The sequence below is a fragment of the Cupressus sempervirens genome, chromosome 8, assembly GCF_028749045.1.
Source record: "Cupressus sempervirens isolate cs-2001-9-10 chromosome 8, ASM2874904v1, whole genome shotgun sequence".
NCBI lineage: Eukaryota > Viridiplantae > Streptophyta > Pinopsida > Cupressales > Cupressaceae > Cupressus > Cupressus sempervirens.
Genome location: NC_143125.1, coordinates 532,699,828 through 532,716,287, shown reverse-complemented (window position 1 = coordinate 532,716,287; position 16,460 = coordinate 532,699,828).

Here is a 16,460-nt window from a genome sequence, read left to right as displayed (position 1 = left end):
GATGGTGGATGTCCTTGGAGGGATTGTTCCCTTGTTCATTTATGTGGCTCCAGATTGACCCTATGCAATGTATACAACAAGTGGGAGATTGTTGAGATAATGGGTGTTGCACACATTGCATAATATTGTTATATTTTATTATTTTATTTTATTATGTAATGTTGTGCCTAGATGGACGTGCAACATGTAAAGATTCCCATGGAATATTCTTCATAAGTTGTATTGTAACATTGTGATAATATTTTATGTAATTATTTAATATTGGGGAAAAGAATTAAATGTCCAATATTAAATGTGGGGTCAGTGGGTTAGGTAGCACATGATTTTAGCACATGGTTTATGTAATACCACTTGGTGGTTTTGTGGGACTTGCTACTATATAAGCAGCCACAAGGGTAGTTGTTGTAGAGATAGAAAGAGTGACAAGGAGAAGACAAAAGGCAAGAGTCGAGCGGGACAAGGCTTGACAGGTTAGCCAAGGGAGCATTTGTGAAGGTTGAAAGCATGGCATGGGATGTGTGGATTCATGCTTGTTCACATAGTTTTCTCAGTTGTGGCTATGGCCATGAAGGCTTTCATGGTTGTATGGCAATGGTATTTTTTGCTGAATAATACATGATGATGGATGCTTTTGGAGGCTGGGTTTTTTCCCTCAATGAGGGTTTCCCAGGGTATATCTTGTGTCACAATCTTGTGGGTATGTCATCTATTCTCTTGCATGTGGATTTTAATTCCGTATTTATTTCAAATTTATTATGGGTTATGTGGAAACAGTTATATTCTTTATTGCCAAGTTTCCTTACAGTTGCACATAAGATGACAGTTGATAAAGAGAAAGTTAATATGTGTAAGATTCCAAGATAGCAATTGATTAAGAATGTGAAAAAAATTAAACACGACAAGTATACCCCTTTAAATTTTGAGTCACTACTCATCACCTATTCTTCCAAGCAATAAGTAAATTTCCTAATATGCCCAGTTATGAATGGAGCACTAGTAGGCACACAATGGATCTTTTTACAAAATTCTACATGAAGCAATCTAATGACAAGATTACATAGGACAAAAAAATGATGATTCTGTCTTTCTAGCTTAAAATTAAACAAATATACAAAATTCCTATGTCTATTGTTGAAAAGGGCAAGGATGACATTTTCTTTATGGTGGAAATTGATTTTACTTGTATGGAAGTAGTAGAATTGAGAGAAATTTTTATTGAGCCTATGGGATATAAAGTATCTCAAGAAATGTTAGAAGGTTATGCCAAGGCTATGTTAGAATCAAAGAGGGATGAAAAATGCCCTAGATGGGGAGCCTATGATGAGAACTACAATGAGGTTAGAGAATAGTTGCATGGAAATGAAATGAGAAAGCAAGTAGCTAAAAAGATTGAACAAATGATCAAATATTCAAGGATGACGATAGAAGAATGGCAGAAAGCCAAACATATTGTGACAAAGATGCACAATAGTAGAGAATCTAATGTGTTCATGGGGAAACCACTTAAAATTAAGGCAACATCACCAAAAAAAACATCAACTTCAATAGCAACAAAGGAAGTAATAGGAGACAAAGACAATGAAATAATCCACGTTCAAGAGATTCCACAATCTATGGCTACAAGATGATCTACAAGAACTTCACCATCAACAATACCAAGCAAGCCTACAGTTGTCAAATCATACATAAAGAAAGAAAAGGAGAAATCACTTAAGAAACCTAAAATAGTTAAGGGAATGGCACAAGGCCCTACCGCCAAGAAGCCAAAGATTAAAGTGAAGACCAAAGGGAAGAATAGTCAAAAAGAAGAAAAGAGTTACCTGCTAAAGGAGAGAAACAAATTGAACTAGGTAAACCAAGTGAGCAAGAATCTGGCAAAAAGAAGAGCCTTGGAAACCTGAACTTGGAAAGCTAACACAAGGATACTTGAAGAAGGCAATTTGGATCAATTAAAAAAAATCTATGATAAGTATGATGCTAATAAACATAGACAATTAGGAATCACTATGATAAGGTATCATTTGAAATTCAAAAGATTAGTTTTAGAATTGCAAAGAATTGTACTTGATGATCTTTATAAGAAATTAGAAGGAAAGATGTTAAGGGCAATTGAAGAGGATATGAAAATCAAAGAGGTAACTGTAAATAAACTATGTATAGTAGTAAGTGATGAGCATTTGAAGAGTATTCTTAAGAAGATGGAGCCACTTCTAAGGAGAAAGATGAGACCTATAAAAATTATGATAGTTTAATATGAAGAAGTATAGGATTAGGCAAAGAAGTATATAAACTATTAAGTGATCGAGATGTAATGAAGCATGAGTCAATTGGAATAACAATTGAAGAACCAAGGATTCTGACTAGGGATGATAAGGACGCTCAAAAAATTATGAGTATAGTCACCCAACTAGTGGTATATATTAGAGGAATTACATTTACACTTAATATGATACCTGATGAAGACCCTTTTCAAGACCAAACTATTTTTTGAAACTTGGATTCTATAAAAATAGATGATGTAAAGGATGATAGCAGTGAGCATGATGATCATATGGATATTCAAGATCAAGTCATTAGTACTCATGCAAGAAAAGTGTAGAAGTTACAAATGACCAAGGAGAGGATGATCAACTTGATCAATCTATTCAACGAGGCAAATTTTCAAAGGAGACTTCAAAGTTAGCAATCCCTACAATGGTTACACCTATAGTACTAACAATACTAGACCCCATAGAACAAGTTACGACATAAAAAAGGATAGAGAGTGGGAATCAAGAAAGGTTAGAACATACTGATTAGAAGGAATTAACAAAGTAGAGGCCTAGTAAAGAACATAGGATAGAGGAAACTAGACAAGAAACACAGATGAGGTAAGAAAAACTCTTACATAATCTATTTGCAAAGACAAAGAAATTGCTAATACTTCTACTTTTGAACATTCATTGGAAATATTATTTAGAGGAGAGATTTCAAACCTTGTAAAAGGAAATATGGATCATGAGAGGTACATCTAGCTATCCACTTTTTATTTCATCAAGGCATAAGAGGAATCTAAAAAGAATAATGAAAATGCAAAAAAGGCATTGGACCTACATTAGAAAGATTGTAGAAGTTTTTAACATTTCAACTCCAATTGATGAAGGGTTCTCCCCTTAATACCATAAACACATAACAAAAACAAAGAAACACATGCAATATGTGAGAACAAAATATGGGCTCCTTATTATCACCACAAATGTGGAATTAGAAAATTCAAAATTACAATATGCTAACCCACATGGGCGCCTTCCTTGCAATAATCTGCAAGACAAAGCTGTGAACTATTACCCACAACTATCCTAGACAATGTTTAGGCCTTTCTTAAATAGCTAATTTTATGCCACCTAGGAAGGTTCTAGACACTCAAACTTAATACCTAGGGTTGACAGACCCTAACAATACATATAGAGTCATCCAAATTAACTTTTGACATTTATTTTAGAGATTTTGTGTAGCCCAAATTCAAAAGGCCTTAACTCTCAAACTATTCCTCTGACTGGTTATTATAACTACTTTTTGAAAGCCTTAGCTCTTGATCTACAGACTCAAATCCATGCAAGCACCCATCCTTTAAGATTTTGGACCTTATCCAAAGCCTTTAAGGCCTTCAAAATTGAGCTTGAAGTTTTTATACCAAAATTACCTACTGAAAATTTGCAATAACTTCACAAATTCATATAATATTTCCATGAAACTCCACTAACAAGTTGATATATCTAAAATGAACCTTCACCTCTAAAATTAGAAAATTTTGAGCTCATATGACTAACTTACTAAGTGCAAGCCTCCATAGACAGCAACTCTACATTAAGACAACCCTTATTGAAACAATTGAAAGGAAATATTTGTGGGTGATGCAAGATTGCTCTTACACCCAAGATGTTCCTACATTAGACACATGGGGTAATTTGAGAAGTGACCCCATCACGTCTTAGGTATTCAAAGGAAAACCAAGATAGTTAACCTTCTCCCTTGCTAGTCATGATGAATCTTCTACTGGCCTCCCTTTCCATTTGACCAAGTATTCTTCATAAGTTCTATTCTTTATATGTTTTCCAACATGACTATCAAATATCTTCTCATTCTCCTTTGTAGCCAAACTAGTTGCTCGAATACTCCATTATGCTTCTGCAACTTTGTCCAAATCACCTCTTTCATAATACTCTGTCAAATCTGAAATGTTGAATACTGGTGAAATATTCAATTCAGCAAGCAACTCCACTTCATAGGCATTTTCAGAATCATGCATTTTCACTATCTTACACAATCCAAAGTTCTTCATTTTCATCCTATTATATGTACCTACTGGAAAACACCATTATCTCAAATGAATCATGACTTCATCTCCAATCTATATGCCTTAGCTTTATACTATGTATTCATCTTTGTGCTTCCTCACCTCCTCATGGATATTCTTCAAATGTTCAACAAATTCTTCTGCTTCAACACCACTTATCTCTCATTTATAAAACTGCCTCAATTCAAAAGCATTTCTAGGACTGCTCCCACATATAATTTGGAATGGTGATTTATCTATTAAGTATCAGAATTTGTACCCATTACTGAACTAAAAGAGTTCAGCAATCTTGACTTAACATGGGAATCACTTCACTATGTGGGACATGCAAATAAAGTGAAACCTTCGGGTTCTAGGTCGGCTCCTATTCAATATTTCAGTGAAATCTCTATGAACTTAATTTAAACTTGCAAGGAAAATGAGAGAAATTGTTGAAAGTAAACCTAAGACCTATAGCCTAAATTAAGAAAAAGGTGATACACCAAAAGTGATGATGGAAATTTAGATACACTTGATGGAGAGGATTACACAGCTATTTGAAGTGCAAGCAAATCACATCTTCCTATAAAGATTTGCATAAATAATTTATATAAGGTGTTAAAATGAATTAGTAAAACGAGGAATATAGACACCTCTTTTTAACCAATTTCACTTTTAAAGACACAAATTATAACAGGCAAATAAAATTACTCTCATACAACTAGGTGTTGGAATGAGATAGAATAGCAAGGAATTATGACAATTCTCAAGTTATTCTATCAAACCACTTAGATACACACACAGAAATGCAGGAAGAAAGAAGGCTTATTAGTGAACACAAAATAACATAATCACACTTTCTATCACTATATTGTATTTCAAAAAATGAATTACAGATTTTGCAGAATAAAGTTCAGGACTCAGAAAGTAGTCACAAAACCTCTATGCATAAAATCAAAACTACTAAAAAATGAGTTGCAAAACTTATTACGTACAAACCCAACACTTGGGTTGAATGTCGAAAGGAAGCCTCAAAATTTGACTTAGAAACTTCTAGAAATGAAGTCGTATTACTTATAAGACTTTACTAACCCATTATGAAGCCTATGACTTATCTTTATCTGCCCAAAAAAATTCTCTAACTAGTCATCAAGACCCCCAAACTAACTTGGTAAAGACAAATCTGACCCACCAGTCCTATATTCCTTCCAAGAAAAACTCCTAATGTTTCCAACTGATTATTTTTACTTAAAGACCATGACATGAGAATAAAAGGACTCCTCATTTTTGCATTGAAATAAGAAAAAATATTTAAACGATTTATCATTTATCATTTAAAGACTCTTGCTTTACAATGATCTAACGCAAAAAGAAATAACTTACAAAAAAAGCCCCCTTATTTGCATTTAAATTAACAAAACATTAAAATGATTAATCACTTTAATATTTTGTCTTAAATAAAACTATATGCAAGTAATACAAACCCTTATATAAAAGAACTTAAAATGCAAACCCCCACTCCATATTCATTGCAAACAAATGAAAAGGATTAAAATCTCATAATGTAGACTGCAGACTCCAAATTTAATGGAAAAGAACTTGGGGCACAATATATGTTTTTGCATACCCTAAGAAGTCTTCATTTTCACATTTTGCAATTGGAAGTTTTTGGATCTACGATGAAGAAGAGGTGAGGGTTTTACTGGTCGCTATTAGAAAGATATTTGTTGGTCCTTTGAATGCTGCCACGAGAAAGATGTATTGGATTTTTGAATTAGCTGCCATGGGTTGTTCTGTTGCTCACTGCTCGACAAGTACGAGCATTCCTTGCAAATTTTTGCAAGTATTTTTTTTTTTTTTTTTGAATGTCATGATATTGTTGGAAGTTATTATTTTTATGAACACCTGAATGAGGCTTCTCATATGTAACTTCATGGCATATTTCTTATTGGCCACCTAGGTTTTTCTTTCATTTTGAATGAAGAAAATATGTTGATGTTGTTTGATACGAATCTTATATTTGAGGTTGAAACTAACAGTAGATGAATCTTCTCTTGGAAATTAAAACTCCATAGTTTCAAAATGATTTTTAGCAGCCATTGTTGAAGGATTTTTATATTAAGCATTAAAGATAATGCTTTCAATATTTCCCTTCTTCATTGTTGCAATCTTTTTCTGATGAGGGTTTGTTGTACCCCACATGTTTTCAACATTTACCATTTTTTTTATTCAACAGTTCCATTGAGTAAAGGATTTTGTTGTGTTGTTTCTTTCGCTACTATTATGATATCGAGGATTTAATGAAATCCTTTAACCCTTTTCTCTGTAGGAATTGTCATGGATGCATTCTTTTGCTAAGATTTAGTGTGATCATTATGAATAATTTAGTCTTTCTATGTGCCACCAATGGAAAAAGAATAAAAAAAATCTTCATCTTGGTGGCGTGAAGTTGTTGATTGGAGATTGAGGGTTTTTAATAACTTGTTTCCCGCCATGAATCTATATTGTTGTTCTTTCCTTTCTTTATCCTTTGCAAAACCCAATTTTGGAAATCTTGTAGGTCAAGCTGGTTTAAATTTTGGCATTGAAATCTTTAACCCGTTTATCACTTGCTGGACATTTCTTCTCTTTCCTTTCTCAAAACTCCATCCTATTGGAGAGAATGCGACTATAGGATTATAATGCCCTTGATAATGTTTTGAGATGAAATTCATTCCTTTGAAGTTGGCTATGGACCAATTGAACTTGATGCCAAGTTTGATGTTATTACCAAGTTCAACTATTATAATTGGAAGTGAGTCGTTGTGTATCTTCAACAAGATAGTTATAGAATCCTTTAAAAAAAGACATAATAGTAGGACCTTATTTGCCTCAATATTGAGGATAATCTTCTTCTTGGGTTACAAGGGAACTTGGTTTCAAGCAAGGTTTCTCATTTCTTCTACATGTCATACCATATATGACCATGCTATAACCCTTCAAGACAGCATCAGATTCCCACATATCTTCCTCCAGTATGATACAATATGGATAATTCATTCAATTTCTTGCAGAAGAGATAAGAAAGCTCTATTATCTTAGCAACTCCACCTTAAGAATAAACAACATCTTTATTTACATTGCTACCTGAGAACTGGGTCAGTAGGGAACACACTGTCTTTACTAATAATTTCTTATGTTTTTGTATGCTTTCATTTATCATTGAAGAACCACATCCAGACCACAATTTTTAGCCATTGATTTACATATTTCATCATTTAATGCTACAATTCTAAGAGTTATACAAAAATTTCCAGGGAAGTGGAAACAAGGCTTCCTTATTGAGCAATGTCTAGAAATACTTGAACCATACCAACATATCCATAAATGCATCCTTAAGCATCTCATTTCCAGTGGCTACTATTGTTATATTGCACAAGCATGTTCTATGATATGCATTTATTGGTATCCAGCGAACCTAATAAAGGTGAGCATGCCTCATGAATAATCTTCCATGCATCACTAATGCTCTTTGTTGTAATCTTTTGCATCCTGTAGCATATGTATCATGTAACATATCATCTATGAGGTTCAAGCACAAGCTCGTGACACTCACAAATGACTTTTATTACTTTGAAAAGCTTACCAAAAAATATTTTTCAGCATTGTATTTAATATAGCTTACTTTTTTTTGTATCAAAATGCATCAACAAATAGAATATGTGTAGTAGTAGAGACATTCAGTCATTGCTTAGATCCTTCGGGATCTAATATCATTTTACTTCATTTTTTGTAGCTGCTGAAGAATGCAAAGTTTGGAGCTGGATGATGAATACGCCAGGGAATTCATAACCAATCAAAGCAAAAGGCAATGATTGGTTATCTCTATCCTCGCTTCTTTCTTTCAAACATACCTTATCTATTTATGTATTTCTTTATGCATATGAAAGTTAGTAAGCTATACTCACAGCTTGTGTGAGATCTTTTCCTTTCAACATATTAATTCATTTCACTCTCTTATAAATATTAGTTGTATATTTGAAAAATGAATAATCCAAGGACATTTCTATTTTTTGTGAAATGAATGGCACTTATGTATTTTCCTTGTCTGAATACTTAAATTTTACACATGCAAAATTTTAGTAACATTTTTGGCTACCTCTATTGTATGTCTACCTACTTGACATTTGACCAGTTTACTCTCATTCATTGGGCACAGAGTTTGAATTATGCATCCCTAGCACCTAAACTTGACACAAAGTGACTTCTAAAGTTGCTAGTTCAGTTTTGAATGCATATACGTGAGCTTAATAAGACTTAAACTCTTATTGGGTTGATGGGTATGCAGGATCAAAACTCAAGTATCAACTTTAGGAGTCAAAACCATCATTGTCAACCATTTTTTGTATGTGTGGATGAATGTATGGGTTGAATGGATGCATGTATGCAGTGGATGCATGGATATACATGTATGTATGGCTGGTAGCCAGACATATTTATTTGCAGTGATATATATATCTGTGTGTGTGTGTGTGTGTGTGTGTGTACTAGATATAAGTACGTGTTCAATCACATACATTTATGCTTGCATGAATGAAATGGATAGATAATGACTGCTTAACAACATAAACAAGCAACTTGACTAACCTAAACTACAAAATGAGACAAGAAACTAACCAAGAATAGAAAAGAAAAACTACATGTGCTTGGACAATACTTAGGGAAAAATGAAACTAAACCAAAATGCAGACACCTAACCTACCCAAAACTAACCAATAGTGAAAATCGGTCAGACAAAACCATTAACAGATTGTGAAAAATAACTCCCTTTCCTCCTTAACCCTTGATGCAAAATATGCTTATTGATAGGCATGAAGAGATGAAACACTGATAAAATCTTGATCATTTTATGAAACACCTTTAGCTTGATAAATATTATACTTACTTGACCAAGCTGACTAAAAGCATTATTGTTTTTGGATGGTTCCGCAATAAGCCACACTCCTACAACAACATCATCTGATGAGAAGTTGATATTAGGTGTGTGTGCACCAACTCCTCCTCCACTTGACTTCCTATTTGATAGATGTCTAATAGGGAAGCCTCTAGAACAAACAAACTCAGAGTTTTGTTTGTTGATTAGTTGCTCATGATTAATTATTTCAAGATGATGGCCTGTTGCTACAACATCTTGTTGTTGATTTAAAACAACTATCTCAGGCTGAAATAATATCTGATCTATTATCTTGTTAGTTTGTTCATACGCCACTGTTCTTGTTGAGGATGGCTTCGCATCTAGTTTTGAATAGAACTTTTCCAGATCATTCCAAAATTGGTCTTCTCCCAAATCTTATTCATCTTTTAGCACGGTTGATGTATTCAAAACAACATGGGAAATTATGAAAACCTACTAAAGCAAGGGCAATGAATTGGTATCTAGTTCACTTTGAACAATCCCTTGATCGTTCAAATCTGAAAAACATGAAACTTGTGTCGTCTTTACTCTCTCAACCTGATGTTCTGAAATCAATATGGGAGATACTTCAAGTATGATGTCCTCTTCAACAAAGTAAGTTAGCTTATTGAATGAACCAACTTTTATCTCAGCTATAGCCTTGTGCTTACATTTTCCTTCTTTTTCTTCACGAAGGGCCTCTTCAAGTAGGCCAATTTCCATCTAATGAGCCTTCTCATTCTTTATGAATTCATTAACTAGGAGTTCCATTTTCTTACTATACTCCTCTAGCTTTTTATCATAAAATTCTTCATTAGCTTTTAATGCTTGGTGAACATTCTTCTCATGCTGCAACTTTTGTGCTTCTAACTCTTTTGCATTAAACTCTTCATTGGTTGTTAATGTTCTTTGAAAATCTTCTTCTTTTCTAGCTATTGCAGCAGAAATCTTTTTCATCTCTTCCTCATAAACTTGCTGCAATGTTGTCAGATTACTTGTAAGGGTGGCCTGACTTTGTTGCTATCCTATAATGACCTCTTCATACTGCTTCCATTTGGCATCAAATTGCTCCTTTTCTTGTGTTCACATGTGTCTCTTTTGTGTCTCCAATAGCTTTTCATAGTATTTTCTTTTCTCTTCCATCTTTAGCAAACACCTCTTGATGTTGGTCATGGGCTTGAAAATTGAGCTCTTGCTACTGCATGACAAATTTGTGTTGTTCTTCCAAAAAATGCATATGTTCATGAGGTTGTTGGTACACATGTTGATGCCTCCAAGATCCTTCAACAGGGGTGGGTGGGTGGTATGCATAAGATGAATGCTATCCTTTGAATCTTGGCATAAAACCAATAGTATAGCTATCTTGAGATGACTAAAATTCAGGTAATGGAGGATGGTAATCCATTTTAAACATTGAATCTACTTAAAACTAGTAGATATGAACTCAGAGTCACCAAATATGTAAAATAATAACCTCTCAAAGGTCTGCAACCTGCTAGATCCATATCAAAACTAGCAAGAACTATGAGAACAATGAGAACTTATGACCTCTATGTCCCACTAGGCGTGCCAAAACTGTTAAGTATCAAAATTTGCACCCATTACTAAACTGAAAAAGTTTAGTAATCCTAACTTAACATGGGAATCACTTCACTATGTGGGACATGCAAATAAAGTGAAACCTCCAAGTTCTAGGCTAGCTCCTATTCAATATCTAAGTGAAATCTCTATGGACTTAATTTAAACTTGCAATGAAAAGGAGAGAAATTGTTGAAAGTAAACCTAAAACCCATAGCCTAAATTAAGAAAAAGGTGATACACCAAAAGCGATGATGGAAATTCAGATACACTTGATGGAGAGGATTACACAACTATTTGAAGTGCAAGCAAAACACATCTTCTTGTAAAGATTTGCATAAATAATTTATAATAAGCTGTTAAGAATGAATTAGTAAAAGGAGGAATATAGACACCTCTCTTTAACCAATTTCACTTTTAAAGACACAAATTATAACCTACAAATAAACTTACTCACCTACAACTAGGTGCTAGAATGAGACAAAATAGAAAGGAATTATGACAATTCTCAAGTTATTCTATCAAATCACTTAGATACACATACAGAAATGCAGGAAGAAAGAAGGCTTAATAGTGAACACAAAATAGCATAATCACACTTGCTATCACCTGTATGGTATTTCCAAAAATGAATTATAGATTTTGCAGAATAAAGTCCAGGACAGAGAGAGTAGTCACAAAACCTCTATGCATAAAATCAGAACTGCTGAAAAATGAGTTGCCAAACTCATTAAGTACAAACCCAACACTTGGGTTGAATGCAGAAAGGAAGCCTCAAAATCTGGCTTAGAAACTTCTAAAAATGAAGTCTTATTAGTCATAAGACTTTACTAACCCATTATGAAGCCTATGACTCATCTTTAACTACCCAAAAAAAGTCTCTAACTGGTCATCACGACCCCAAAACCGAATTGGTAAAGACAAATCTGACCCACCAGTCCTATATTCCTTCCAAGAAAAACTCCTAATGTTTCCAACTGCTTCTCTTACTTAAAGACCATGACATGAGAATAAAATGACTCATCTTTTTTGCATTTAAAATAGGAAAAACTATTTAAATGATTTATAATTTATCACTTAAAGACTCTTGCTTTATAATACAAAAAGAAACAACTTACCCAAAAAAACCCCTTATTTGCATTTAAATGAACAAAACATTAAAATGATTAATCACTTTAATATCTTGTCTTAAATAAAACTATATGCAAGTAATACAAACCCTTATATAAAGGAACTGAAAATGCAAACCCCCACTCCATATTCATTACAAACAAATGAAAAGGATTAAAATCTCATAATGTAACCCGCAGACACCAAATTTTTTGGAAAAGAACTTGGGACATGATATATGTTTTTGCATACCCTAAGAAGTTTTCATTTTCACATTTTGCAATTGGAAGTTTTTGGATCTGCAATGAAGAAGTGGTGAGGGTTTTACTGGTCGCTATTAGAAAGATATTTGTTGGTCCTTTGAATGTTGCCATGAGAAAGATGTACTGGATTTTTCAGTTAGCCACCATGGGTTGTTCTATTGCACACCACTCGACAGGTATGAGCATTCCTTGTAAATTTTTGCAAGTTTTTTGTTTTATTTTTTGAATGTCATGATATTGTTGGAAGTTATTATTTTTATGAACACCCGAATGAGGCTTCTCATATGTAACTTCATGGTGTATTTCTTATTGGCTGCTTGGGTTTTTCTTTCATTTTGAATGAAGAAAATATGTTGCTATTGTTTGATATGAAGCTTATATTTGAGGTTGAAACTAACAGTAGATGAATCTTCTCTTGGAAACCGAAACTCCATAGTTTCAAAATGATTTTTAGGGGCCATTGTTGAAGGATTTTTATATTAAGCATTAAAGATAATGCTTTCACTATTTCCCTTCTTCATTGTTGCAATCTTTTGCTGATGAGGGTTTGTTGTACCCCACATGTTTTCAACATTTACCATTTTTTGCATTCAACAGTTCTATTGAGTAAAGGATTTTGTTGTGTTGTTTCTTTCATTGCTATTATGATATCGAGGATTTAATGAAATCCTTTAACCCTTTGCTCTGGAGGAATTGTCATGGATGCATTCTTTTGGTGAGATTTAGCGCCACCATTATGAACAATTTAGTCTTTCTGTGTGCCACCAATGGAAAAAGAATTTAAAAAATCTTCGTCTTGGTGGCGTGAACTTGCTATTTGGAGATTGAGGGTTTTTAATTACTTGTTTCCCACCATGAATCTATATTCCTATTCTTTCCTTTCTTTATCCTTTGCAAAACCTGATTTTGGAAAGCCTCTAGGTCGAGCTGGTTTAAATTTTGGCATTGAAATCTGTAACCTGTGTATCACTTGTTGGACATTTCTTCTCTTTCCTTTCTCAAAACTCCATCCTATTGGAGAGAATGTGACTACAAAATTATAATGCCCCTGATAATGTTTTGAGATGAAATTCATTCCTTTGAAGTTGGCTATGGACCAATTGAACTTGATGCCGAGTTTGATATTATTACCAAGTTCAACTATTATATTTGGAAGTGAGTCATTGTGTATCTTCAACAAGATAGTTATAGAAACCCTTTTTAAAAAACTTAACAATAGGACCTTATTTGCCTCAATACTGAGGATAATCTTCTTCTTGGGTTACAATGGAACTTGGTTTCCAACAAGGCTTCTCATTTCTACTACATGTCATACCATATATGACCATGTTGTAACCCTTCAAGAGAACATCAGATTCCCATATATCTTCCTCCAGTATGATACAATATAGATAGTTGATTCAATTTCTTGTAGAAGATATAAGAAAGCCCTATTATCTTAGTGACTCCACCTTAAGAATAACAACATCTTTATTTACATTGCTACCTGAGAGTTGTGTCAGCAAGGAACACACTTTCTTTACTAATGATTTCTTATGTTGTTGTATGCTTTCATTTATCATTGAAGAACCACATCTAGACCACCATTTTTAGCCATTGATTTACATATTTCATCATTTATTGCTACAATTTTGAGAGTTATACAAAAATTTCCAGGGAAGTGGAAACAAGGCTGCCTTGTTGAGCAATGTCTAGAAATACTTCAGCCATACCAACATATCCATAAACGCATTTTTAAGCACCTCATTCCCAGTGGCTGCTATTGTTATATTGCACAGGCATGTTCTACGATATGCATTTATTGGTAACCAACGAACCCAGTAAAGGTGAGCATGCCTCATGAATAATCTTCCATGCATCACTAATGCTCTTGGTTGTAATCTTTTGCATCCTGTAGCATATGTATCATGTAACATATCATCTATGAGGTTTGAGCACGAACTTGTGACACCCACAAATGACTTTTATTACTTTGAAAATCATACTGCAAAATATTTTTCAGCATTGTATTTAATACAGCTTAGTTTCTTTTGTATCAAAATGCATCAACAGATAGAATATGTGTGGTAGTAGAGACATTCAGTCATTGCTTAGATTTTTTGGGATCTAATATCATTTTCCTTCATTTTTTGCAACTGCTGAAGAATGCAAAGCTTGGAGCTGGATGACAAATACGCTATGGAATTCATAACTAGTCAAAGCAAAAGGCAATGACTAGTTATCTCTATCCTCACTTCTTTCTTTCAAACATATCTTATCTGTTTATGTATTTCTTTATGCATATGAAAGTTAGTAAGCTATACTCATGACTTGTGTGAGATCTTTTCCTTTTAGCATATTAATTCATTTCACTCTCTTGTAAATATCAGTTGTATATTTGAAAAATGAATAATACAAGGACATCTCTATTTTTTGTGAAATGAATGGCACTTATGTACTTTCCTTGTTTGAATACTTAAATTTTACACGTGTGCAAAATTTTAGTAACATTACAAGTACTCTTGTTGATAGAATTATTATATTCAAATTCTGATTTATCTTCGACCAAGCATCTTAGCAAGATTCCCAAATTATGATTCACAAATTATGTCTGCTCATCAATTTATGGATGATGTGATGAAATGAACTTCAAATCTGTCTTCAATTTCTTCCATAATGTATACTATAAATACTCAAAAAACTTGGTAGCTCATTCTAAAACTATATTCTTTGGCAAACCATGTAGTCTCACCACTTCTCTAGAGAATAACACTGCCACATGAACAATATAACTAGTCTTCTTGCAAGGAATGAAATGTGGCATCTTTGAAAACCTGTCAACCACCACAAAAATAGAATCATGCCTTTGATGAGTCCTTGGTAATCCAAAAATGAAATCCATTCTCACATCCTCCCATGACTTCTTTGGTATAGGTAATGGCTGATACAACCTCGTATTCTACTTCACTCCTTTTTTCATTTGACACACTCTGCAACTCTGTACAAACTTCCTCACCTCTTACTACAATTGTGGCTAATAATAGTTCTTAGCAACCAAAGAAATGGTCTTATCTCTACCAAAGTATCCAACCAATCCTCCACTATGCTTCTCCTTGATGAGATTCTCCCTCATAGAATTTCTTGGAATGCATAACTAGCTCCCTTTGAACAACATACCATGTTGGATTATGAAATCAAGCCACTTTTTCCTATCAAGTGTAATAGGTTTTGTACAAGCCTTCCAAGATTTTTCAAGATTAGGATCCTCTAGATACAAACTACTAAGTTCCTTGAACCCAACCACCTCAATCTTCATTTTTGTCAGAAAAAGTTGTCTTCTACTAAGAGCATCTGCAACTCTATTAGACTTCCCATTCTTGTATTTCAAAATAAATGTATAACTCTACAAAAAATCAACCCACTTCAAATGCCTTTGGTTTAATTCTCCTTGACTATTCAAATATTCCAAAGCTTGATGATTAGTATACAAAACAAACTCCTTAGGAAGAAGATAGTGTCTCCACTTCTTCAATGCCTGAACTATGGCATAAAACTCCTAATCATAAAAAAAATATTTTATTTTGGCATCATTCAACTTCTCACTAAAATAAGCAACAGGTCTACCTTCTTAGCTAAAAATAGCTCCTATTGTAGTACCACTAGAATTACAATCTACTTGAAACACCTTGTTAAAATCTAGAAGTGTTAAAATAAGATGCCATGTAACTTTCTATTTCAACAAATTAAAATTCTTATCTGCTCCTCCAGTCCATTTAAATACTTTCATATCCCCTCTCATTGTTTCAATCAAGGGTCCATAATTACAATTAAAACCTCTTATGAACTTTCTATAAAAACTAGCCAATCCATGAAAAGATCTTACCTCTATAGTACTCTTTAGATTAGGCCATTCAAGGATAGCCTTCACTTTCTCTAGCTCCATTTTTAGACCTTCTGCTGAGACTACAAATCCCAGGTACGTCAACTCCTTCACAAAACTGCACTTCTTCAAGTTTATCAACAACTTCTCTTGCCTCAACTTCTCAAACACCTTTCAAATATGCATCATATGCTCCTCCAATGTTGTACTAAAGATCAATATATCATCTAGGTAAACAATGAAAAACTTACCCAGAAACTCCTTCAGTACCTCACTCATGAGCTACATGAAAGTGCTCGGTACATTGGTTAGCCCAAAACGCATGACTAACCACTCGTACAATCCTTCCCTTGTCTTGAAGGAAGTCTTCAACTTGTCTCCTTCTCAAATGTGAATATGATG